The 24,675-nt window shown below is 35.2% G+C and overlaps 1 protein-coding gene and 1 pseudogene across 1 annotated transcript in view; both read right to left on the bottom strand.

Annotated features, from left to right (window-relative positions):
- The window catches only part of LOC144371462 (uncharacterized), a 431,923-nt gene that overhangs the window by 296,367 nt on the left and 110,881 nt on the right, over positions 1-24,675 (bottom strand).
- On the bottom strand, positions 1,269-22,599 carry LOC144371386 (tolloid-like protein 1; annotated as a pseudogene).

Raw genomic sequence — 24,675 nt, 5'->3', positions numbered from 1 at the left:
CACTTTTTATATTTTATTTAGAGCATTCAGCATTCAGGGCATCATTAAGTTCCTGAACTAGCTTTGAACTCATGATCCTCCTGCATCAGTCTCTCAAGTTGCTAGGATTATAGGAATGTGCCACCTTGCCCAGATAAAGATAATTTTAAAATGTTTTCATGTATTAAGGGGTCATTAACATGTATTTTACTTTTTACCAAGAAATTTGTTTTTAGAGCATAGGAATACATTTGAATATTTTTTCTCTTTTTCCTAATCTCATTTTTTAAAATAGATGCTAATGAAATGTGACATGGACATAAGTGGGCAAGAAGAATGAATGGAAATGGGCAGGAAGGTTAGTGTAAAATTGATGTCAATGGGAAGACGGGATGAAGGAGGTCAGTGCTTAAATTCTTCCAGATTCTTACCTGGGAACTATTTGCTTGATGGCATCATCTTTAGAGTAAAGTAGATCAAAACCCAAATGTATTATCTCTCTTTTTTTTTTAAATGACTGAAGATTCTTTTTTTTTAAGAGAGAGTGAGAGAGGAGAGAGAGAGAGAGAGAGAGAGAGAGAGAGAGAGAGAGAGAGAGAATTTTTAATATTTATTTTTTAGTTCTCGGCGGACACAACGTCTTTGTTGGTATGTGGTGCTGAGGATCGAACCCGGGCGGCACGCATGCCAGACGAGCGCGCTACCGCCTGAGCCACATACCCAGCCCCAAATGTATTATCTCTTTAAAAACAGCATTCAATTACAAATGAAATAAATTTAAGGTTAGCAATTGATGAACTGTAACTGTCAACTACGTGGAAGTAAAATATCTTCTTAACCACCTTCTTTGAGAATCCATCTAATAATATCAATTTTTGACCATAAATGGTACTTGAGTACTAAAAATGAAAATCTACATTACAAAACACTCTTTTTAGAGAATATAATTCAAACTCAACAATAAAGTAACCTATTGCTTTAGGAATGCCTGAATTTCATTAAGCAATGCTTTGCCAATTTAATGTGCTGATTAGTTTGGTAATGGTTTTAATTGCCCTTTCTTTTATAATTTATGAATATAAAATTGTTCGAATCATTTTAAAACGATCACTTTAAATTTATACATTGGATAGGTAATGTAAAATATCTTTTAAATGAATGCCCGCTATTAGCTATGAATGTTAACCATTATTTTTCTACTTTTTTTCTGACAGGAGGCAGCGATATTGGAAGATGGTCTGGTTCTAATGTCAAACATAGCTTTGTGAGAGGCCACATGGAGAAAGGGATTAAAAGTCAAAAGGTATAATCTGAGACTCCAACCTTGAGAAGGTGTTCCTGGCATAGTGCATGATACTGTCAAAATCGTATCTTTCACCAAGGGAGTTTACTTCTCCAGGCTCCATCTTCAGAAAATTGTACTCTTGACCTATGAATCAGGGATAAACAAAAGCACAGAAGCCTTTTAACTAAAAGAACATAAGAGCGCTTCTTAGACCTGCATCTGCTTTTGACTAAATGACTGACCTCTTTGCTGATTGTATTTACATACCAACTCCCAGGTGTGTGCAAAAATCATTTGCACTCCGATATCATATTAAAAGAGCAAGTTGCAAAAGAACTGAATTTAAACCATGAGTTCAGTTCTGCAGAAAGGAAATTACCAGAAGCATATTTTGGGTTTGTTTTCTGTGTATACTTGTTAACACCGCATAATATTTGTTTCTTTAAAATCATACTGCTTCTCTGGGTAGAGTAGAAGTGATTGTAAAGTTATGCTTTTATTTAATGCATTTCCCATATTTTTCTCATGACTATGTTTGCCAGGACCCACAAAAATTATCTGACTATTTGCTTTAGATCCTTTCTAAGAAACGCTGTGGGAAGATACAAAAACAATATTAGTATAATCACAACTCTGAGGTTGTAGCTACATGACTTCATCATTGGTGATAAAACAATAGCCAATCTACTTTCATTCAAAAATAAAAGAAGGTTCCCCTTGAGAAAAAGAAGTTTCTACTTTGACAGCTTTTGAATCAAGAATAATATGTTTCAGAACTTTTTTTTTCCTTTGCACATCTGCTATCTTAACTTCAGGACATCTTCAATTTTAAGAGATTTTCGACTGCCTGTCTGTACCTTTTTAGGCAACATTTTGTCCTGTAATTTGAAAAAAAAAAGAGTTAAATACATGGGTCTACATCAATATTCCCAAACCAAAGAATTTCTTTCAAGACAGTTTACATTTCAATGATTTCCTTTTCACTGTTAAATCAGTCGAAGATGATGCAAGTCATGTTATTTATGTAATTTGCAAAGCTTTGAAACATTTTATTTAAAGGTGAAGTACTGGAATTGCAAATTCACATAGGGCTGGGAATGAAATGATCATACCATTATTATAACTAGGTTTTTAGTCCCCTGTCATATTTCTATTAAACATAAAAATATTAAATAAAAAGTTTTCCAAAAGGCAGTAAAGAAATCTAGTGATTTCACAATATAACATCTCTCTTACATGATGATGAAACCAATACTCATTTGAGCATTAGGGATGAAGGAAACAACTTGGATCCATAGAACCCTGTTCTAGGCTAAAGTGTTTTAGTGCATCTTCGAATGAATTCACACCATAAAAAATTTTAAATTAATTATCTAGCCTATATAGTGAAATATATCTTCGAATGAATTCACACCATAAAAATTTTTAAATTAATTATCTAGCCTATATAGTGAAATATATATTCAACAAATATCTGATATACCTATGTGTGTTAGAAAACATTCTTAAAAATTATCCTGAATTTTTATTCAAATTCTTGTCTTCCTAAGGAATTTTCAGCATGTTATAGCATATCCCATTCTAGAGGGAATTTTCAAAAAGCTATAGACCAGATTTTGTTACCCATCAACAAGATTTCAATTTAGAACACAATATGAGAATAGATTCTCTAGCTAAAGCAAAATTTCATTAATTTTCTGAAAGTGAAACATAACCAAATTCAGAAATTCATTTCCCTTCATATAACTTATCACTTAAACATGTGAAACAGAGGGGTTTGCTGGTTAAAAAGAACATAGCCACATACAATCCAAACAAAAGAAAATTAGACTTGCTTCTTGCAAGAAGGGGAGAATCAGTGATAGAAACAGGGTGACCCAAACTTAACAATTAAAATAAATGGTAGCTTCTTTCTTGAATGTATCTTCTAATATAAATTCGATCCTCATACCAATTTACCTCTTAATCATAGTTACCAATTCTGCATGTAAATATGAAACCAGCATTTGTTTTTATTACCCAGAGCTCTTGAGAAACACCTGATCTTAAGTCTCTGAGTTAGGGAAACTCATAATTTGTTGATAACTAATCTCTAACATGAATGCTTTCAGACTGGTACAGTAGTTCTGATACAGTAGTTCCAATCACTTAAGAAATCTCTGGAAATATCTTTTATTTTCAATTGACCTGAATGTTTAGTCAAAAAAGTATTTGATCAAAATTTTCCTACTACTATGTCAGGTATTAAGGTATCATAATCTATTTCTTAATAATACCTATACATTTTTCCCTGTTTAGGTAATATTTATGTTGCATCAGAAACCCTCTTAATGGTAAAATCATTTTTGAAAGTTATGTACTTTATAAGAGTATTTGGGGGATTCCACATAATATTTGGCAAATAGAAGAAAATAGCAGTGATTAATAGAAAGCTTCTCATTTCCTTAATAGTTGAATTAATTTTCAGAAATACTGTTTCCTCTTAAGTTTTTCTCTCAATGATATAAAGCATAAAGATGAACTTTGATGGATGGTTCAAGCCAGGGCTTCTATTTGGGGGGAGTATAAATTTTCTTTGCTTCTCTTTAATATCCAGCTCTACAGATCACTTTGTCATTCTTGAATTGATTTCCTCATTTGGCTTCTGGAACATCACATTTCACTGATTTTTTCTTTTACCTCTTAGAGGACACCTTTGGTCTTCTGGTGGACACTCTTCTAAAGGTTGCTCAAATCTTGTTGCTTTTCATTTTCTATGCTCCACTTTTTTCTTCTTCTCCCTCAGTTTTTCCCTAGACGGTCAAATCCACTACAAAATGTTTATCTCCAGATACATACTAAAGTCCAAACTCGCCTTTCCTTTGTCTAGTAAAGGAGGATCAATTCAAAGGGTCTTTGAATTGAGGGATGTGTTAAATGGAATCAGTATTTTTTATTTCTTTTTCTCAGAACCAAGCCTCTTCACCAGTGTTCCTTTCTTCAATTGATGATACCACAATTCATCGTGTTGTCTGAAGATAAAGCTTTTGCAGATCTTTCCTTATGTTCCTCTTAAAACATTTTAAGACCCTCTTCTTCCTCTTGCCCTGTCCTACCCTAATTGAGAACACAGCCACTTCTCAAACTTCTAATAGGTTTCCCTCACTTGAGGCTCATCTTTCCCCCATCCCCAATTAATGTTTATTACAGGTTACAGAATTCCTCTTTTAAAAATCTTAACTTTCTCTGTTTATAACCCTTCACTTATTCCCCAGTAAATACAGGATACAATCTAAATTTCTTAGATTCACAGAAAAGATTCTTCACCCTCCCCAGGTAGTTGTGAACTAACTCTCACTCATAGTTCAACACGCCACCACAACAGTTAAGTGAAAAAGATCATGTATTTTCAGCCTACAAATTTGACCACTTTTCTGGTCCACCTGAAATAAATATTCTTACTTTATTTCTAAATTTCATATTTGTGTGTGACATCTCTCTGGATTTGCCAATGCACATTTGTTACAACTTCCTTCTTTTCTGCAGTATTCTCAATGTGACAGGTACTTTTTTTATTCACTTGAAATCATTTGTGTAGATACAAAGTTTTATGTTTTCCATGACAGTACCTTTCAATGTCTAATAGTGCCTCAGAATTAACTGGTACCAAATATATAATGAGCAAATAAAGAAAGCAACTCTAAATTATAGAAAATGATAAGAATTTCAACATTGATAACCTAAAATTGCCCATGAACAAGAAAGTAAGCTCACATTTTTATTTTACTTCTGCTAAAAGTGCATACTACCTTATTAAAAAATTCCAAACAACAGATTTTTTTGGGAGGGGGTGTGGTAGAGATGGAAATGTACTTACTGATCTTTGCAAATGTGAAAGTTAAGTAAAAAGTTTTACAATGATGCAACTATTATATACCAACTCTTAAAAGAAAATTAAAATTTAATTATAAATTATATTTCAACTACTAAAAATATTCTTAATAGTCTGTCTTTGGAAAAGTCAAGTTTAAGAGAAAAATCTCAAAGAAACTATGTAGACTATCCTGTAAATGACTCATTTCACTGGAATTTTCTTCAGAAATTATACATGATAATTGTAGATTCCTGTGGTTACTGTGCATGTCATGGCAAACCCTGGGCTCTTTCTAAGTCCTATAATATAAATTATAGATCTAAGCACAAAAACAGTTCAAATAAAATAATCATTTAATAATATTAGTATATTGTTCAATAACTCACATCTATTCTTGAAAAAGTACAGATGTTTAGAAAGAAAACAGACCTTAAAAAACAAACAAAGCCTAGAAAATGCAGGAAATCAGTCTCTAAAAAGAAATTAATAATATAAAACCACCAAGAGTGATTTTGAATAAAATAACATATTGACTCTGCCACATATTTTACACTGTTTACAAAACATAATAATTTTACACACCCTAAAATCTCTCACCTGGCTGAATGTTTTCTCTTATGATGGTTACGTGGTTGTCTCGATCTGGTCATGTGTGTTCATGCCAAAAGCCGATCACGTGGCCCAGTTCATGAACAATTATCCCAAACTTATCACAGTTCTTTCCAATAGAGATTGCCTGGGGTCCATTTCCCCTCCAACCTACATAGGAGCAGCATCTATAATAAAGTAGAAAGTGGAGATGTTGGTGGAAGAGAAAAATAGATAAATTACAATATGGTGGAACTTTTGTGAAGAGTTGTGTTGAACCATAGCACAGTGGTACATGCCTGTGATCTCAGTGATTCTGCAGGCTGAGGCAGGAGGATCTCAGGCCAGCCTCAGCAATAACCAGGCTGTGTCTCAAAATAAAAAATAAAAATCATTGGAGACGTGACTCAGCAATTGGGAACCCCTGGGTTCAATCACCAGTATAAATAAATGAATAAATAAATAAATAAATAAATAAATAAATAAATAAATAACCTAAGGAACCAGGACGTGGTATCTCATTTGACACTCTATCTGCAGTGCCCAGGCTCCAAGCTGAAATTTAAATTTTTGTTCATTATTAGTCACCAAGCCTATAGTGTTCTCTTATAGCATCCTGAATTGTCTGCAAAATCTGATAAAAAAATCAATGACAATAATTAATCGTTCAAAGAAGTATTAGATTTCTGTGATTTCTGTCTATTGTTCAGACTAACATTTGAGTGTGATTTTTTTTAATCTCACTGTCTAAAAGAATCTCCTGGATTATCAGGAAAAAAATGTGAAACACCCAGAAATACCTTCCTGCAAATCTTCATTGAATTATTGATATTTATATATTTATAAATGTATATACATTTATATTTTTCTATCCAAAATAGAATTTCTATTTATTCATTTAAATGTGTGTGTGTGCACACATGTATATATGAGTGCATAACAGTCTGGAAGTCTCTTATTCACACACTCTATAAATAATAAATACATTGGACACCCTTTAAAACAAATTTTAGGTGATATAACAATAGTAGCTATAATTATAAATGCAAATAAAATCATATCTAAAACTTTGATAATCAGATTTGAATTGAAATAGCTTTTCTATAGGATGTTTCTCCTAAACAGCATTAGAGAGCACTAAATAATTGGTCTTGAGTAGTTGGGAACTGCAGTGCACTAGACATTGTCAAACACCTCTCTGATTTATTAAATTAAAAGAAAAATTGTCAAAACTTAATTGCACAAAGGAGTAAAAAGAATTTTACTATTTTAATTTCCAGGGTAAGTACATTAGATGGTGCTTTTGATTTTGCACAAATATAAATTCCTGTGTCAGTCTCTTTCTTACCCAAATTATTTCTGTAGGTTTTTAACTTATTTATTCATTTACTTATTTATTTGTTCATTCATTCTAATTAGGTTTTAAGTGTCTACATATTTTAACTGAGTTAGATGAACTCATTAGTACTCATTATGTGTAAATCTAGTATAGCAGTAAATTAAGCCTAATAAATAAGTAAGTAATAGAAAAAAGAAAATTGATAGGGAAGGAGAAAATCTGAATTGTCTTTTTGCCTTGAGAATTTTCTTTAATATTTTAATCCATATATACTTATTACATACTCAAATATTTATTACATACCTAATAAGTAATAGATATAGAGATACAAGTTTTGTGCAAATATTATAGAGATTAAAACTGAAATATTTGATACCTTAAGGCAGTAGTATTGAAACTGAAATATCTGATGATTATATAACCACTAAATTACTCACATTGAGTTATTTCTGCTGGTTATAGTCAGAGAAGACAGCACTTTGCAAAAAAAATTCTGGGAGAGAGTAAAGCAATGTGGTCAATTTATTTAATCCCAAAACACCCTTTTAGCATAATTTTACCCATGGCAATTTCCTATAATAAGATGGGATTTCATAATGGAAAGGAAAAATAGATTTCACACTGCCTTATTCATGAGTTATTATTTTACAGTGGTCCTGTGAAACAAGAAAAATGTAGTGCTTTGATCCCTGACTAACAAGAGCTGTTAGGGACAAAGAATTCGACATTCAGATTAACTAAATATGTACTTAGACAAATACTAGGCATGGAATGATAGGGTAACATGCAATTTTAAAAAATTTGATTTAATCATACCCAAACATTATCTTAGTTTCTAATGTAATCCAGGTTTGAAGGCATTTTCTTCAATATGGCTCTCAAATTTTTACTTCTAATTTGTGTGCCACTTTTACAACTTGACCATCCTGTGGTCTATCTGGTACCTCAAGAAATGCTTTCAACACCCATAGGAAACTCTCACCTCTCTCTAATCATAGGGAATAATCCAAGTATACTATTCCCTATTTTCACCTTCGTTTGGCAGACCAAAACACTTTCCTTTAAGATAATCCTTTGGGACATTCCAACATTAAAAGGTTGGAATGCCTTCTACCTTTCATCAGCTATATTTCCAATTTTTTTTAGTTTAATCATTACATTTTTTAATAACTCCTTTCTTAATCCTTCCTTCCTCTCTTTTATTCTTGTTTTCTATGATAAACTCCTATAAAAGGCCACTAAAATTTAAGTGCCCACCATTAGAATGGGGTAGTCATCAGGACAAGAACCTTCATCTCTTCGCTTCACTGATTTATCACAAGGATTTAAAGCAGGGCTAGTCCAGAGATAGCACTATTTGTCCAATACCAGGCTCAAATAGTCACCCAACTTTCTTAATTTCTGCATTTGTAGAATAATAAATGTTTCAATTTATTGTGTCCCCAGTTTTCTTCTCCAAGAAACCCGATCTATCTTCTCACCTACCCATCTCAGTTAAAGGGAGCTCCAACCTTCCAGAGGCTCAGGCTGAGTAATGCCAGGATTTCTGAATCCTCCCTTTGTCCTCCAACAGTCAATCCTGTTGGCTCTACCTTCAGCCTATATCCAGAATCAATCATCTTGTCATTGTCTCCCTTGTTAACACCCCAGTCCAACCATGGAATCTCACATGGAGTGTTGAAATCATTTACTAACTGATGATTCTCTCTGTTCTAGCCTTCCTGCAGCAGTTTTCTTAGCACCAAGATTCTTCTAAAACATCAAATCTGCAATAGCTCTGCGGTAAATTGTGTCAATGGTTTAAAATATCCATTACCGTTCTCTAACAGATGATTATATTTCCCTACCCCACTAATGCTAGGTTTGGTCATGTGGTTTGCTCTGGACAATGTCACAGAAGCCCAAATTGTTTGTGTAATTTCTGGGGAGAGTCTTTTAAGAGCCAACACATGGTTGACCATACTGTCTCTATTGCATCTGCTGGAGGGAGAAGAATGGGCAGAGAGACTGGATGCGAGAGTAACACTGCTGTAACACAGCCACAGCTAAGCCATCGTGGGCAAAGAAATAAAAGTCTGTTTGTCCAGGCCTCTGAGATTGAGGGATCCTTGTTTATCGTAGTATAAATTTGCTAATCTGACTAAAACAGGTTCTTTTAAGTCTTTACAAAATACAAGAAGATCCTAAACAATTTCCGCACACAAATCTCTTACCACACAGAGCTCATCTCTTACAACCAGCCTTCCTGTCACTCCATCGACTCCAGTCATGCTTACTTCCTTACTCTGCCTTGAAAATGCAGAAAAGCTCTTGTTTATCATTCTTCCTCAAGAACTCAGTTCTCCCAGATACCCAGTTGCTTCTTTACCCTAAGATTTTCAAGTTAACCTGTAGTTAATGGTATGTTTTATATTTCACTTATTTCATTCCTTCATCTCTGCATCTCCACTCTAGAATGTAAGCTCTATGAGCACATAGGACTCTCCGTCTGACACTCCTGTTATCTCCAGCCCCTAGAACACAGCCTGGCATATGGTAGAACACAGTAGCTATTTCTTTAAAGAGCAGATCTAAGATGTGCAGGAGGGAGCAAAGGTTGATTCATCCATCCCACAGCCTCTCTCTCCAATTTTCCATTCATGTGATTCTATTTATTACCTAATAACCTTCTGAGACATTCTTCTTCCTGCTTCAGTTAGCTCATCTCTGGTGTTTGCAAATAAGAATCTTGACTATCACACCCCCCAATCTGCCTATCTACGTCCTCCTCAGAGAGAATGCCTTATATTCAATGTTAACATCCCAACACATACTATGGAGGTAACACAACATAGGAATTCAATATGTATGTCATAAATTAACTTCTTCTCTAATCTGAATAACCAAATATCACAGCATTTATTTATTTAGTTCCACAGCTTTGACGACATAAAAGACCCAATATGAAATCCAATGAGAGTGTTAAGTGTTTGACATACACATATCTTATTTTCATTGGCCCTAAACACTTTGTACAACACCAAATTCCAAACTCCTTAATAATTGAAATAATTTTTTATGAGATTTAAAGATAGCAACACCATTTCAAAAGAATGATAAAACCATCAGTCATGGTGGCCCACACTGTAATCCCAGTAGCACAGCTCAGGAGGCTGAGGTGGGAGGATCATGAGTTCAAAGTTAGCCTCAGCAACTTAGTGAGCTGGGTAGGTGGCACATGCCTATAATCCTTAGTGGCTCAGGAGGCTGAGACAGGAGGATCACAAGTTCAAAAGCAGCCTTATCAACTTAGGCCCTAAGAAAGTCAGAAAGACCTGTCTCTAAGATTTTATATATATATATTATAGCTAGGGATGTGCTCAGTGGTTAAATGCCCCTGGATTCAATCCCTGGTACAATAATAATAATAATAATAATAATAATAAATAATACTGAGATTCATTGCCACACTGCTGTAAAATATCTATTAAAATATAGCATAGCATTTTCACAATTTACAGAAGCCTTTTTGAGGTTTGTTTTATTAGTGCATTATAGTTATACATAATATTAGAGTTCATTTCAATTAATTATATAAGCATGGGACATATTATTTTTGAGAAAGTAGTTGTTATCTTGCAAGAAGCAAATCTGGAAAACACTACTGTGGGAGGGAATATCTAAGACACTCAGAAAATGTAGAATCTTGCTCTGACCAATATGTTTAGAAAATAATTCTAGTTTGGCAGCAAATTGATGAGGTAAGACAGAAGAATAGCCCAAGCATGGGATGCTGAAGATATGAGCAAACCAGGGCACTAATGTGGGACGAGGTGAAAATAGATTTCAGAGGAAGCATACCAGAAGCACAAGTATGCTCAAGTTCTGAACTTGGGTGAGTGGATATCAGCAATGCCAATGTTAGAAAGTGGTGTGGTGGAGGGAGGAACCCACTTGCCCTACAGGCACAAAATTCTGTGGTCCTAGAATATATTCATTTAATATATAATATTTTCTTATGTAAAACTCAGACTTTCTCATGGCCAAAGTTCTATGCAAATATTAATAAACAAATCCTACTTGTGGAGTTTAATTTTTTTTCCATCTGAACTTCAATCATTCCCTGGTTTTACTTACCCACAAGGCCTATAGGTGAATACAATGTAACTCTCTTCATCACCTCTTTCAATGAATATCACACAGGTGTGCTTTTCCCAGTGCCTCATGGCCTGCTTGAACATGGCTCTCTGGCTGCCTGCAAAAAAATGGCACGACTTTAATACAATGGTGTCCACTCCAGGGAGGAGTGCTTTGTGCTGGCTCCTCCGTCCTGAGCTAGGCCGGCAATTCAGAATGCCACTGTTATCACTAAACAAAGGGTACTAGCTTATAGCACCCCAGATGAGTTATTATTAAGAATCAACACTCACTTTATAATCAGAAGGTCAAGGCTCTCTATCTCTACAAATGTGTGTACAAGGCTCTATAGATGGTGTATACATTCTTCCTGTCAGTTGAAGAGAGATCAGCTTCCAGATTTAATAGACACATTTGAGGCTCAGTTTAAAAACCAGAACATTTCTTTAGATTCTTAGGGTAAAGATATTCTTTTCCAAGTTTCAGAGATATTCTAAGCTAGTAACCTAGGTTAAGGGAGTGTTTTTCCAAGTTTGATTGAATACTATAGTTGCTATATTCCTATTCTACAAAAATGTACACTTAATGTGCATGGTAATTGTGTTTCTTTATCAAAACAGTCACTCTGGGAATATCTTACCAGTAAAGTTGCCTCCTATAACATAAGGAATAACATCTCCTGGCCATATTCTTTCAGTTCTTGATGTAGCAGCTCTGGGAACTTGATTTTTCTCATTTTGCCCTGAGAATTTTAGAGGTACTTTTCCCTTAACTGTGGTGTTTTGCTCCAAGCCTGCAGTGACATTTAAAACATTCTGTGAAACAGAAGTCCTCTGTCAGGGAATCATTTACCTCTTAAAGGACAAAAGTTGAAATGTCTTATTTACATATTTGAATAAATATGCCTGAAGTCAAAATTCATTTTTAAAAAAACTTTAGTTATCTTACATAGCTTAGAAAGGCACTAAAATATTTAAGTATTTCATATCCAAATACTATTTTTAATGCTCTATAAATGAATTTTGAAGAATTTTCATACAACTGTATACAGCAGGTAGAATTCACACAGGCATATAAGCCATAGAAAAATGGTTTTATATTTTCTAATTTACTAACTCACTACCAATTCTCCCAAAAATAATAAAATATATATTGTTTAATAAAGTCATGTAGTATTCAAGAGTCTTCTTATTCTGGCTAAATCCCTCATACTTTAAATAAAAATTAATATTCTATAATATGGTCTAAATTATGAATATTACACTATATTGATAATCAACAAAATAACATAAAGACAGATGTGGTCTTGACTCCTGGGAACACTCAGCCATCTCCATTTCAGTTTCTCCTGAATTCTTCTCCATGTATCAGCATGACTCAGAGGTAAATACCTCAAGAGTAGGCTCATATAAAATGCATTCTCTGTTGTATTCTGCTGCCTTTCCTATCCTCTACTATCTCCCCTCCCCTCCCCTCCCCTCCCCTCTTCTCTCTCTACCCCCACTACTGCAATTCATTCCTCCCCCATGTATTATTTTTCCCTTTCCCCTCACTTCCTCTTGTATGTAATTTTGTATAAACCTGAGGAAGGGGTAGAGAGAAAAGGGGAGGGGAGGGGAGGGGAGGGCGGATAGTAGAAAATAGGACTGACAGCAGAATACATCAGACACTAGAAAGGCAATATGTCAATCAATGGAAGGGTAACTGATGTGATACAGCAATCTGTATACGGGGTAAAGTTGGGAGTTCATAACCCGCTTGAATCAAACTGTGAAATATGATGTATTAAGAACTGTGTAAGGTTTTGAACGACCAACAATAAAAAAATAAAATTAAAAAAAAAAAAAGAAAAAAAAAATAAAATGCATTCTCTCTGGAGCAGCTTCCAAGTCTAGTCTTACTTTACTTGGTGGCCTTTTGTAATAATTTCAGTTACTGTCTTGTTTTTCATAAATTTACATGATTTTTTTATATTCATCTATCATTGTTGATACAAATGCTTTTTCACTAGAATATGTTTTGACACAACAAGTATTAAATGCATATGTCTCCCTATACCTATGTCTGTCCTGGGGCAAAGCATCTTTGCTTAGGAAAATTATTACTTGAAATCACTTCAGAAATTTAATTATTAATCCATCAATTTAAGAGATGTTAGAATATAAGCATGAATAAAGGATTTAAAAAAAACTAAAATCCAAAAAGAGCATTTAATAACTTCAATAAATATTTACTAATTATAAAACCAGAAAGTAGTTTCTTTGAATGTCTTAAATGTATGCTTCATGATCAAAAACACATTACCTTTTCAATGTAAGAAATTAGTTTGTCAATTTAAGTGACTTATTTGAAAAGAAATTGATATGATATTTTTCCATTTGATTAAAATTGATATAGCTTCTTGATTTATTAAAATATCTTGCTGTGATACTCAAATGACTGGAAATAAGTATAAACAAAATAAATACCTAATACATTTAAAATAGAAACTTAAAATAAGTTAAAAGAACATTTCAAATTTTTCAAATTAAATTCTAAAATCCTTGTATCATATATTGGCTAACAAAATTAAATAAAGAAAGAACTCTTTCTCAGCATATATTTTTTACAAGCTTCATGTCATAATGGCACACTGATTTTAATTAACCAAACTTCTATGAGTATAATATTTACTGTACACCAAGTCAAGCGTCTGCAACTTTAAACATTGATATACCAGAGCCAATTCTTCTTATCCTGTCTATGAGTTGATAGAGGGCCCCTCGTTTCTTTGACATACCATGGTCACCAAGTCCACCTTAAAGAATACCAGAAAACACTTGAGTTACACTCAATGTATTTTCAAGTTCTCACAAATAAACAATAGTAATATGCTATACTAGTTTCCTCTGGACATCCTTTCTTTGATCTTAATGTGTTGGAGTTATGAATATCCATGAATCCTTGTGTAAGGTAAAAATTCTACAGCAACAAATGTTGCTAACTAAAAATAAAGGATGTGTGGGGCATTTAGAGAGCAATCTGGATCATGACTTTATTTGGACAACGTGACAATTCATTCATCTATTGATAATTTGAAGAATTTTTCTTCACTGTGACCATGAAATCACATAATGTTATATGTAATAACAACAGCAAGTTGTTCTGCTCTACTGATTGTATTTCAGCTATTTCCTCTATGGAAACCGGATGTTTTTATATCCAGTAGCACAAGTTTTGCTCCAAAGTCTTGATAATTTTTGAAAACTTTTTAATATATTTTATAATATAGTCAACTAAATTTTTTAAAAATGTCATTTTAAGAAAATCAAGTTTCTCCAATTAATTTTATTTTGGAATATATTTGGAATTAGAAGAAAATAACAAGAACCTAAATGGTGTTCAATTGAAAAATGCACTCCATTACTTTATGTAATTTATAAAATTTATGAAAACAGATCTAAAGAATATTAAAGTTTAAAAGTAAGAGGAGAGAAGAGAACTAAGAAAATATGTCTTTAATAAAAATTACTGACAAAGACTTTATAAGATAGGTTTCTGTCCTAAATCAGAAAGCACAGCTTTTGAGAAAAAAAATCTCTTTCCAGGGCTTTTAGAAAATGCAGCCCTCAATTTTGTCCCCTATATCCCCTAATCTCCTTGAATTTTAACAGACAAATAAAAAAAAAAGGTATCACTGAGCAAACAATCAATACAACACATATCAACATCAGAACATATTCAGGTGAATTTGGACTACTGAGCATCTATGGTTCATAAAGGCTGAAATTGAAAGGCTGAAACTCATGAAGTAAACAAACTATGCCAAGACTTTGGACAATTTCCTTCCAATATTAATATGCCTTTGAAATTAGTTAATATTATAGGTTTGACTTTATTAACTTTCAAAAATCTTAGATGTTTCAGGTTTTGCTTTGTAGTCTCATTTTCATTGAGAATTGGTAGAAAAAGAGAGAGGAATTGGTAGCATTCGTTCATGCAAAAAGTCCAAACTTTTTATTAAACTGAAATAGCTCAGGAAATTTTAGATTGTTGTTGTTTTGTAGAAATAATTGTACATGAGGGAGCCTCAAATGTTAATAGAACACAGGACTCCTGGGTTTGAAATCCAGCTCTATTGTTATGTTGTGTGACATGGGGTGAGGCATATCTCTCTGAGCCTCTGTTTGTACTACAGCATCTCTGATGTCATATTTAACTACATAAATATATGCAATCTTTCCCATATCTGCAGGGAATTGGTTCCAGGACCTCCTATGGATACCAGAATCTGAGGATGCTCAGGTTCCTTATGTAAAACAGCATAGTGTTTGCATGGAATCTCCACACATCCTCTTTTATGCTTTAAATTCTTCCCGGACCACTTATATCTAATACAATGTAGATGACTCGTAAATAATTTTATACTGGATTTTTTTAGGGAATAATGACAAGAAGAAATCTGTACATGTTCAGTAAACACAATTCTTTTTTGGGGGTGGTTTACTATTTTGATCTGAAGTTCATTGTGCCTGGAGAGATAGAACCTGTCCTGAAATTTCGAGTCTACATAGCAATGTTTGTTGTATACCTGGTGCTGACCCTGCTCCCTATGCTCCACAAACTTGGAGACCTCTGTGTTTTCTCAAAGCAAAGCCTGTTGGCTTAATGTAAGTAATTAAACCCAGGACTTTTTTCCCTAAAAAAATGCTGGATTTTGGTTTAATAGGTTTTCCCAAGCTTTATTGTTTTGCAACATTTCAAATCTTCAGAAAAGTTGCAGGCAAAGTATAATGAGGAGCTTATATCTACCAATTGCTAACGTTTTGCCACATTTGCTCTCTGTTAATGTACTCCTTCCCTTGGTGTATAGGTATTGTTAAACCATTGGATAATTTATTGCAGGCATCCTGACACTTCATCCCTAAATACTGTAGCATATATTTCTTAAGAAAAAGGACATTCTTTTACATAGCCACAATATGACTACTTGGGAAATTTAACATTGATCCAATATTTTTATCTGAAAATAAACTCTATATTAAAATTTTCACAATGGTTCTAACACAGTTCTTGTAGTTTTATTTATTTGTTTGCATTCCATGATATAACCAAGATTATCTGTTACATTCAATTTTCCTATTGTTTACCCTCCCTTGAGTTACAATTTTCTAGTCTTTTTTTTTTATTTGTTCACTGTTATAGTATTAACATTTTTTTTTTTTTAGAATTTGTACCAGTTTTCAGTATGTCCCTGAAGTTGAATTTGCCTGGCTGTCTCTTAATGATTAGATTCAGGTTAAATATCTTTGGAAGGAAGGGCTCAGGGGCAGAACACATGCTTAACATGTACAAAGCCCTGGGTATAATCTCCAGCATCATAAAATTTTTTGAAGAAATATCATATAGGTATTAATGTGTACTCAATGCATCATATCCAAATTTTTGTGCTGTTGTAATTGGTACAATATATTGCGTCATTTGATTAAGGCAGAACTCACCAAATGCCTGCAATGTTAAAGTACTATTTCTCTTTATAATTAATAAGAGATGTGAAGATTGACACTTTGAGATTTTATTTCTCAAAGGTTCTGACATCCATTATCAATGGTGATTATAAGATTGCTATAGTTTGATTGCTTTCTACAAAAGTAATTGGGATAATCATTAGATCTCTTGCAAGCATGGGCTGGACCACAGAGAGACCCTGGAGTGTGTTTGTGTAATGGAAGTGCTAAAGCAAAGTGAGAAGATAAACTGACATGCTCTTCAAATTTTTAACAGTGTTAAGTGGAGGGCTTGGGGTACCTAATGGGAAGAATCTAAGAAAAGTAAACATTTGTTATGTGTTGAACAGAACAAACACATTATACTGTTTTCTGTCTTTGCAGATAAGACCCAGAGCTTGAAAACAATAGGTTTATGCAATGCAAATAATGTATTAAAGTCTTTCTTTTTTAAATGGTGAGTTATAATTTCCCTTCTTTATTTCAGTTCCCCTTCTCCATTTTATTTTTTGGTTGTAATTTCATTCTAATTCTGGTTGTAATTTCCCAAAATTCAAATATTATTGATAGTAAACACAATTAGTAACCAACTGTGTCAGAAAGAAAAGTTTTCAAGAGACATTATTGATAGTGAAGATTTTAAGTGATAAGGAACAGTAACAAATAATCCAAGTATATGTCTATTTTTATCTTGAATAATTTGTTTTCTTTGTGTTTCTCTGATTTATCAGAGTTCATTTACAACAAAAGCAAATTCTACACCAATGTGTGAACCAGCTTTTAAATAATAGGGAGAACATACCAAGTGTTGCAATAAAGAGAAAACATTCTGCAGAGAAGAGCAAAAGTAAATAATAATAGCAATAATCATGATGATGATAAAGAATGCTAATGAGCTTTGATAAAAGATCTTGTAAAGCTGAGGTAGTCTAATAATAGCACAGTAACCAGAACAGAGTGCATGGAAGGTGGATTGTGCAAATTACATTTTAAGTGGTGAGAATAACCTGCATAGGAAACAAGGAAGAGAGATGCGAAAGGATAGATGGCATGTAATCAATAAAGAAGTCTTGGCAAAGGTATTTTTGCCTTGCAGAATCACACTAACATATGTTTTCTTTTTGCTATCTTCATGTTTCTCTGATTTATCAGATGACTTGAACCCAAAGCAGGGAGAACAGTGTTTTACTATGATGCCAGTATTTTAGGAAAAAGAGCCAGAAATTTGAGAAGTAAACTTTTTTACAAATACAATGGTGTCTTTGTTGCTGCTGTTGTGCTTTGAGGATAACTGTATGATCGTTAATTATGAAAACACAAATGGTAGATACAATTTTTTTTCTTAGAACATGCCACTAAAACATGTATAATGGGGATTACAAGATCAACAAAATGCATGATTTTATAAAGACTGAAGTTTACATGCAATATAGCCAAAACACACGAAGAAACCAGAATTGTCTCATGAATGAATATTATTATAGCCATGTTTTATTAGCTTTATTTAAAACTATCTGCAAGTTGAACAACCTTTTTGAGCCCTTTTTAGAAAACACTTTTGCAATTTGCTGGAGCAATGGATTCTTTTCTATTTTTCTTTGAGCTACAGTGGCCAATCTGATGTTGATCTTTTGGTAATTATGTCAATTAATGTGTGCTGAGACTAATTTCATTTGTTGAAATGGATACAAGGTGAATATGTAATTAGAAGGTTGTCTCTTTAAGACCTTGCGTGCAATTTTCTAAGAGTAGGTGTGATATGAAAGAGGTTAAAATATAAATAATTTCTGATTGGTGAACAAACTAGTGTCTAGTTTATTTCCTAACAATTGAAATTAAATTATAATTTCTTGCTGGGCTTGTTGGCATATATCTATTATTCTAGCTATTTGGGAGGCTGAGACAATAGGATCACAAGTTGGAGGCCAGCCTTGGCAATTTAGCAAGAGCCTGTCTCAATATAAGAGTAAAAGGGTGCCAATGTAACTCTGAGTTCAATCCCTATGCTCTCAAAAAAAAAAAGAAATATTTTTTTTATCATTTCTCCTACCAATTAAAGATACTTTATAGGGTGACTCATCATTCTCACTCACCCAGGATGATTTTGATTTTAGTGATGAAATGTTCAGCATTCTGGGAAAACCATCAGTTATAAGCAAATGGGGACACTTGGTTACTACAATATACACACTTTACTCTTTAAAATAAAACATGATGGTTTATTTATTATCATATTAAATTTAGTATAAGAAGGAGCAATTTAAAAATAAATTTCTGGGGCTGGATTTGTGGCTCAGTGGTAGAGCGCTTGTCTAGCATGTGTGAGGCACTGTGTTCAATCCTCAGCACAACATAAAAATAAATAAAGAAAGGTATTGTGTCCAACTACAACTAAAAATAATACTTAAAAATAGATAAATTTCCATTTATATTACCACTAAAACAAACCAAATTTACACATGCAGTTTTGTTTCTTCTACACTTTGTTCTGACAAATAATATACAATTGAACAACTGTAAAAATAATTGTAACCTGAAATCCCAGTGACTCCTGAATCTGAAAAAGTAGGATTAGAAGTTCAAGAGCAGCCTCAGCACACATGAGGTTTAAATATAAATAGTGAGACTCGGTCTCAAAATAAAAATGAATAAAAGAGCTGGGGATATAATTCAGTGGTAAAGCACTCTGGGTTCAATCCCCAGTACCAAAATAACTCCAAAACAAACAAAAAAACAGAACAGTTGTAACCAGAGGTATTTACAATTATATTTATTAGTTAACAAATACAGAGTTTCACAAAATCATAGCTTTAATAAATTCATTAAATTCTAACATATTTTCATGTTATAAGTTACTTATCCTTCATTTTAGGGCATTTATGTTGTTTTTTCAAGTTTTTCCCCAAAATATAATGTTACAAATGTTTTTGTGTGCATGAATATTCATTTTGTATACATAAAATTCCTCCTTCAAATTTGAACTTTCAGGAAAAACACAACATAGGATAGAATTGTGCTGACAACATATAAACATTTTTCTTTTCATTTAAAAAAGAAAGACTTTAATACATTTATTTGCATTGCATAAACCCATTGTTTTCAAGCTCTGGGTCTTATCTGCAAAGACAGAAAACAGTGTAATGTTCAACACATAATAAATATTTACTTTTCTTAGAATATATGTTTTATATATATCTATATATTTTTCTGCTAGCTTATCAATTATCCTTCTATGTAACCATTTCATGAAACTTCCTGGTAATATAAATCCATGGTAGGAGTTGGGCAATATATTTATCTGGATGTTTCAAATAAGAAAGTATTTGTGTGTTTGATGATTTCAAGCCAGGATGATTTCATCACAGCTAAAAATATTTCCTTTCTTTGATCTTGCAAAACAATTAATAGCATTTGAATAGAGAAATGTGATCACTGGGTAGTCATTATTTCATAAAGAAACATCTATTGTGTTCCAAAATTGACAGAGGCATTAAGGAACTCAGGAATACCACAAACTCATTTTTAAGGACCACCTTGCCCTCACTTTTCACACTGGAGATTGAACCTATGGCTTCTCTACCACAGAGATACATCCCCAACCCTTTTTTAATTTTGAGATAGGGTCTTACCAAATTACACTGCCTCAGCCTCCAGAGTCACTAGGATTACAGGTGTGTGCCACCACAACTGAATGGCTAAGGAGCCCCTTTTAATAGTAAGTCTTGAGTTTCCTTCCAACTTATTTTTAGAGTTTCTGAAGGAGAAGTGTAAAAAATCTAAAGATTCAAGTCTTCATCTGTAATATAAAACATAGCAGCCTAAGTCTACAAAATCTAAACTCAAATACAGAAAGGATAAGTCTTGAAAATCAGTTTACATTCATTGAGCATTAGGCATTGCCCACCCAGTCCTGTGACAGTTTAGTCACAGAATGTATGTCTAATAACAAAATAAGAGAATAGTGTGGCAAGTCCCATAACATCAGTATAAACAGAGGGGACCCTGTCTCCTTCTGCATTGTGCTATTTCTAACAAAAATTGTAAGCAATCTAAATTTCTATTGATCAGATAGAAATAAAATAATATGTTGTGGAATGTTCATGTGATGGAATTATTAGGCAACAGTGAAAAAAATGCCCAGAAACTGTATGTATCAACAGTTCTGACAAATAAAACACTGACTGTAACAGCAAATTTTAAATAGACTGATCATGTATGTAGATTTAAAAAGGTGCAAAAGAATCCTATATATTGCTTAGGGATACTTCCATATGTATTAACAATATACAGAAATGCATGAAATGGTAAGTGTGAGATTCAGAGTAATAATATCCCCTGGGGATGGGAAAAGAAGATTTAAGGGGCCTGGGATTGCAGAAATGGGACAGGACTCTAGACAGGTACATAATAGGGATTAGGTACTTTGGAAAGGTCTATAGATAGTATTCTTCTGGTAGGTAGGTATTTTAATCAATTATCCTTCAACGTAATTATTTTGTAAATAATATAAGCCCTTTTAGAAATGGGAAAGTACATGATTTGTCATTATATTACTTCAAAATATTTAACAATACATTGAAATATACATAAGCCCACAAATTAAAGTGCCACATAAGTAGAAAAAGTTTGATATTTCTAAATGGAAATAGTAAGAATAAGCTTTCTGGATGAGTTGGCTTTGATAGGTGAATGGAAATTCATTAAATCTGGATGGCAGTAAAGACGATTCTGGACTGATGGATCAGAATGGGCAAGGGTATGGAGGTGTTCTGGAAAGAGCTAGCTTAGGATGCACTGAAAAATATATTCTGAAATAAAGGAGTTTGAGAGGTAACAGGAATCAGACCATGAAAGGCCTTGAACATGGCAGAAACAAACTAATTACTAAGTTTTGTGAATAGGAGGCTTGTAACTGGATCTGGACTAGAATTTAATATTTTTACTTATTATTATTGTTATTTGTGTGTGTGTATGTGTGTGTTTTGCTGGGAACTGAACTAGGGCATGTCCCCAGTATCTAGTATATTTTTTATGTAATTCCAGAGGGTGCACACTTTCTTTAACCAGAATGGTATCTTAGCTGGATCTGTTTTAGATCTATATTGCTCTTTAAAAATAAATACAAAAATCATAATTCATCAGAAGTCATCTATCAAATCCATTAAAAATTGACAATTGGGTTTACAATCAATAAAAAAAAACACTTTGATCTTGGTTGCTTTAAAGAGTCATTTGAAGTTTTTTCATATGAACTTCCATCAATTTTCACACTTGATTAAGTCACATGAAATTTTGAATTGAAAACATGTCCTGAGAAGAAATGAAGACACAATTTTTTAAAACATAAGGGTTATTAAAATTTTCAGAACCACTTTTTTGCATGAGCATCATTTGGTCACCAGCAGGCATCTTTCATTGGCTTCATATGGCAGAGACTGAAGAATATGTTTGCAGGAGCGCTGCAGGGCCTCGCGCTACCAGATGCCCACTCCCTCTGCAGTGCCTGGTCACACCCTGGCCCCCAGCGCCCTCCTCTGACCCCACGGGTCGCCAGGGGGAAACGCCCTGGGTCTCCTCAGGCGGGTCAAGGAGCAAGTGCCCCAGGAAGGCGCGGGGTGCGCGCCGAGGGTCGCTCCGGATGCCGCCCCCCCCCCCCCGCGCGAGGCCCCCTCCGCTCATCCCCCTCGCCCCCGCACCCCCCCTCCACGCGCGGCACCAGCTACCTCCAGTGCGCAGGCCTGGCCGCCCCAGCGCGCTTGCCCTGGGCTCCCGCTGCCTGGCCCCAGCCGCCGCCGGCTGCTCGGCCTGGACCTCTTGCGGCCCAGCAGTGAGTTTCCTGCATGAGCAGCGCCCGGGGCGGGCGAAGTTCCGCGCCCCGACTTTGTCGCGACCTTTGCAGGCCCCCCGGGGGGGTGCGGGCGGCGAGCATCTGCGCGGGGCGGAGGGATGCCATGCCGCGGGAGGGCTCCGTGTGAATTTTTTTGTGCGGCCACGACCAGGCGCGCGGGCGGCGAGCGCGCGGACCCCAGCGTGGCAGAGCCATGGATGGACCGGCTCCGGGCCTTGGACTCCGCAAAAAGCGGCAGTCTCAGCGAGACCGGGAGAGGCGCTCCCAGGGAGGTCTGGGGACGACGCGGCGGGCAGCGGCGGGGCCTTCTGGACCTAGGCGCCCTCGCTTGCCTCGTCGTCGGGCTCCCACAGGGAAGACAATGGGAAGCCCCTGTCCTCTGCCCGGTCGTGACCCAGATCCCCGCAGAGGAAGCGGCGCTAGTTCACCTTGGCTGAAGAGGACATCATCCATGGGTTTGCCATGACCAGCTTTGTCCCTTTTGAAGCGCTGGAGGTAAGCGCCCCTCCCCCCATCTGCCTTTATGCGCAGCCCCCTTGGTGGCGCCGAGCCCCCCGCTGGGCTCGCCTTTCTAGGCGCTGTCTCTCAGTTTGTCTGGCCCGCATTTTCCTTGTGTGTCTATACCAACTTTTGTTTAACCATTCATTCTTTATTTTACATGTGAGGTGCTTCTGCCTCTTGGCTGTTGTATATATAGTGTTGCTATGAACATGGATGTGCAAGTCTCTTTGCAATTCTCTTTTCTGTTTTCTGTGTGTGTGTATGTACATAGGTAGATAGCTATCTATCTATCTATCTATACACACACACACACACACACACACACACAGAAGTAAAATTGCTAGATCACATGATAAGTCCTGTTTTTATTTTCAAGGAACTGTTTTCCATAAATAACTAGATTTTAAAGATATGTATTTAAGGTCATCTTGTTGGTCCTTGATCTCTAGATTGTTTTGAATTGACCCTGGGTAAGTGCTCTCAGTCACCTGCTGTAGCATACCTTGAACTTGAACACACTCCCACCACTGTCTATTGCTCACTGAGGCCCAGACCCAAATAACAGATTCTCAGGATCCATGACTGGCCAGAGAAGTAAGTTGAATCTTAGCAAGCCTGAGCTTAAATATTTCTTAAATGTCCAGATCTTTTAGTGCCCCACTTGGAGATTACTGTCATCACTGTGTCTCATCAGTTCTATTGTACTTACACAAGACAGTTTTTTTTTTTAAATCAGACTTTATATTCCTTTGTGTAGGTACCACGTTTTAGTTCTATCTCCTCTAAAACCTGCGGAATTTGGTACAATAGTCTGTTGACAATTTTCTAGTGAATGTTTGGTTTAACAGACAAGTGATTGATGGAAAGGTATATGGTAGAATTAGTGTCTTTAATCTTGACCATGGCCCCAGATGGCTGTTTGACCACATCTAAGCTACCAGCCCTCTTCTTGTCATGTCAGATTATAAACTGAAAGAAAGAATGAGCATAGGCTAAATAACATTTAGTACTTACCTTGTGCTAGGTATTTTGCTAAGCACTTACATTAGCTCATTCCACTTTACAGTAGTGCAGTGGAATACATTTCACTTTTGTAGGCAATGAAACAATAGAGAAGGGAGACAGTCTGCTCAGCTCAAAGAGGGAGACTAGGCACAGGATGTATATTTATTTTCCATGAGGCTAGAAAACTCATGTTATAGTTATAGCCAGGAGCTAGGATAGTTTCAACACCACCAGCAATGAACTATAAGCTGTAAGGTTTAGAAGAATGAATAGGAAGATCCTGAGGTGGGGTACTGAGACCCTGTGTAAAAGAACCACATTTTAATTAGTAACAAATGGAAGGGATGATCAGTGCAAGTTGAACAGTGGAGAAGGTTATGTGCTATAAGAAAGTGTTTGAGAGAGATAGTTGCCCTGATTTGGAAGAAGGGGAGTTGAGGGAAAATGAGTTCCAGAGGACGAAATGAGAGGATGAGAAGATAAGTTTCTTCACAAAGGGGCTTGGGTTTTCCAGTCTCCAAGCAGAACAGTGGAATGTGACCTGATGGCTTAGGTGGTGTCAAGGCTCCAGGTAGCAAGATAGCATCCTTCTTCTTAGATTGGGCCCTCAGCATCCCCACCATGGAGCATGTGGGGCCGAGTTTCAGCACACATTTTGCACATAATTCTCTTCCC

The sequence above is a fragment of the Ictidomys tridecemlineatus genome, chromosome 16, assembly GCF_052094955.1.
Source record: "Ictidomys tridecemlineatus isolate mIctTri1 chromosome 16, mIctTri1.hap1, whole genome shotgun sequence".
Taxonomy (NCBI): Eukaryota; Metazoa; Chordata; class Mammalia; order Rodentia; family Sciuridae; genus Ictidomys; species Ictidomys tridecemlineatus.
This window is presented reverse-complemented; position numbering and strand designations above follow the sequence as displayed.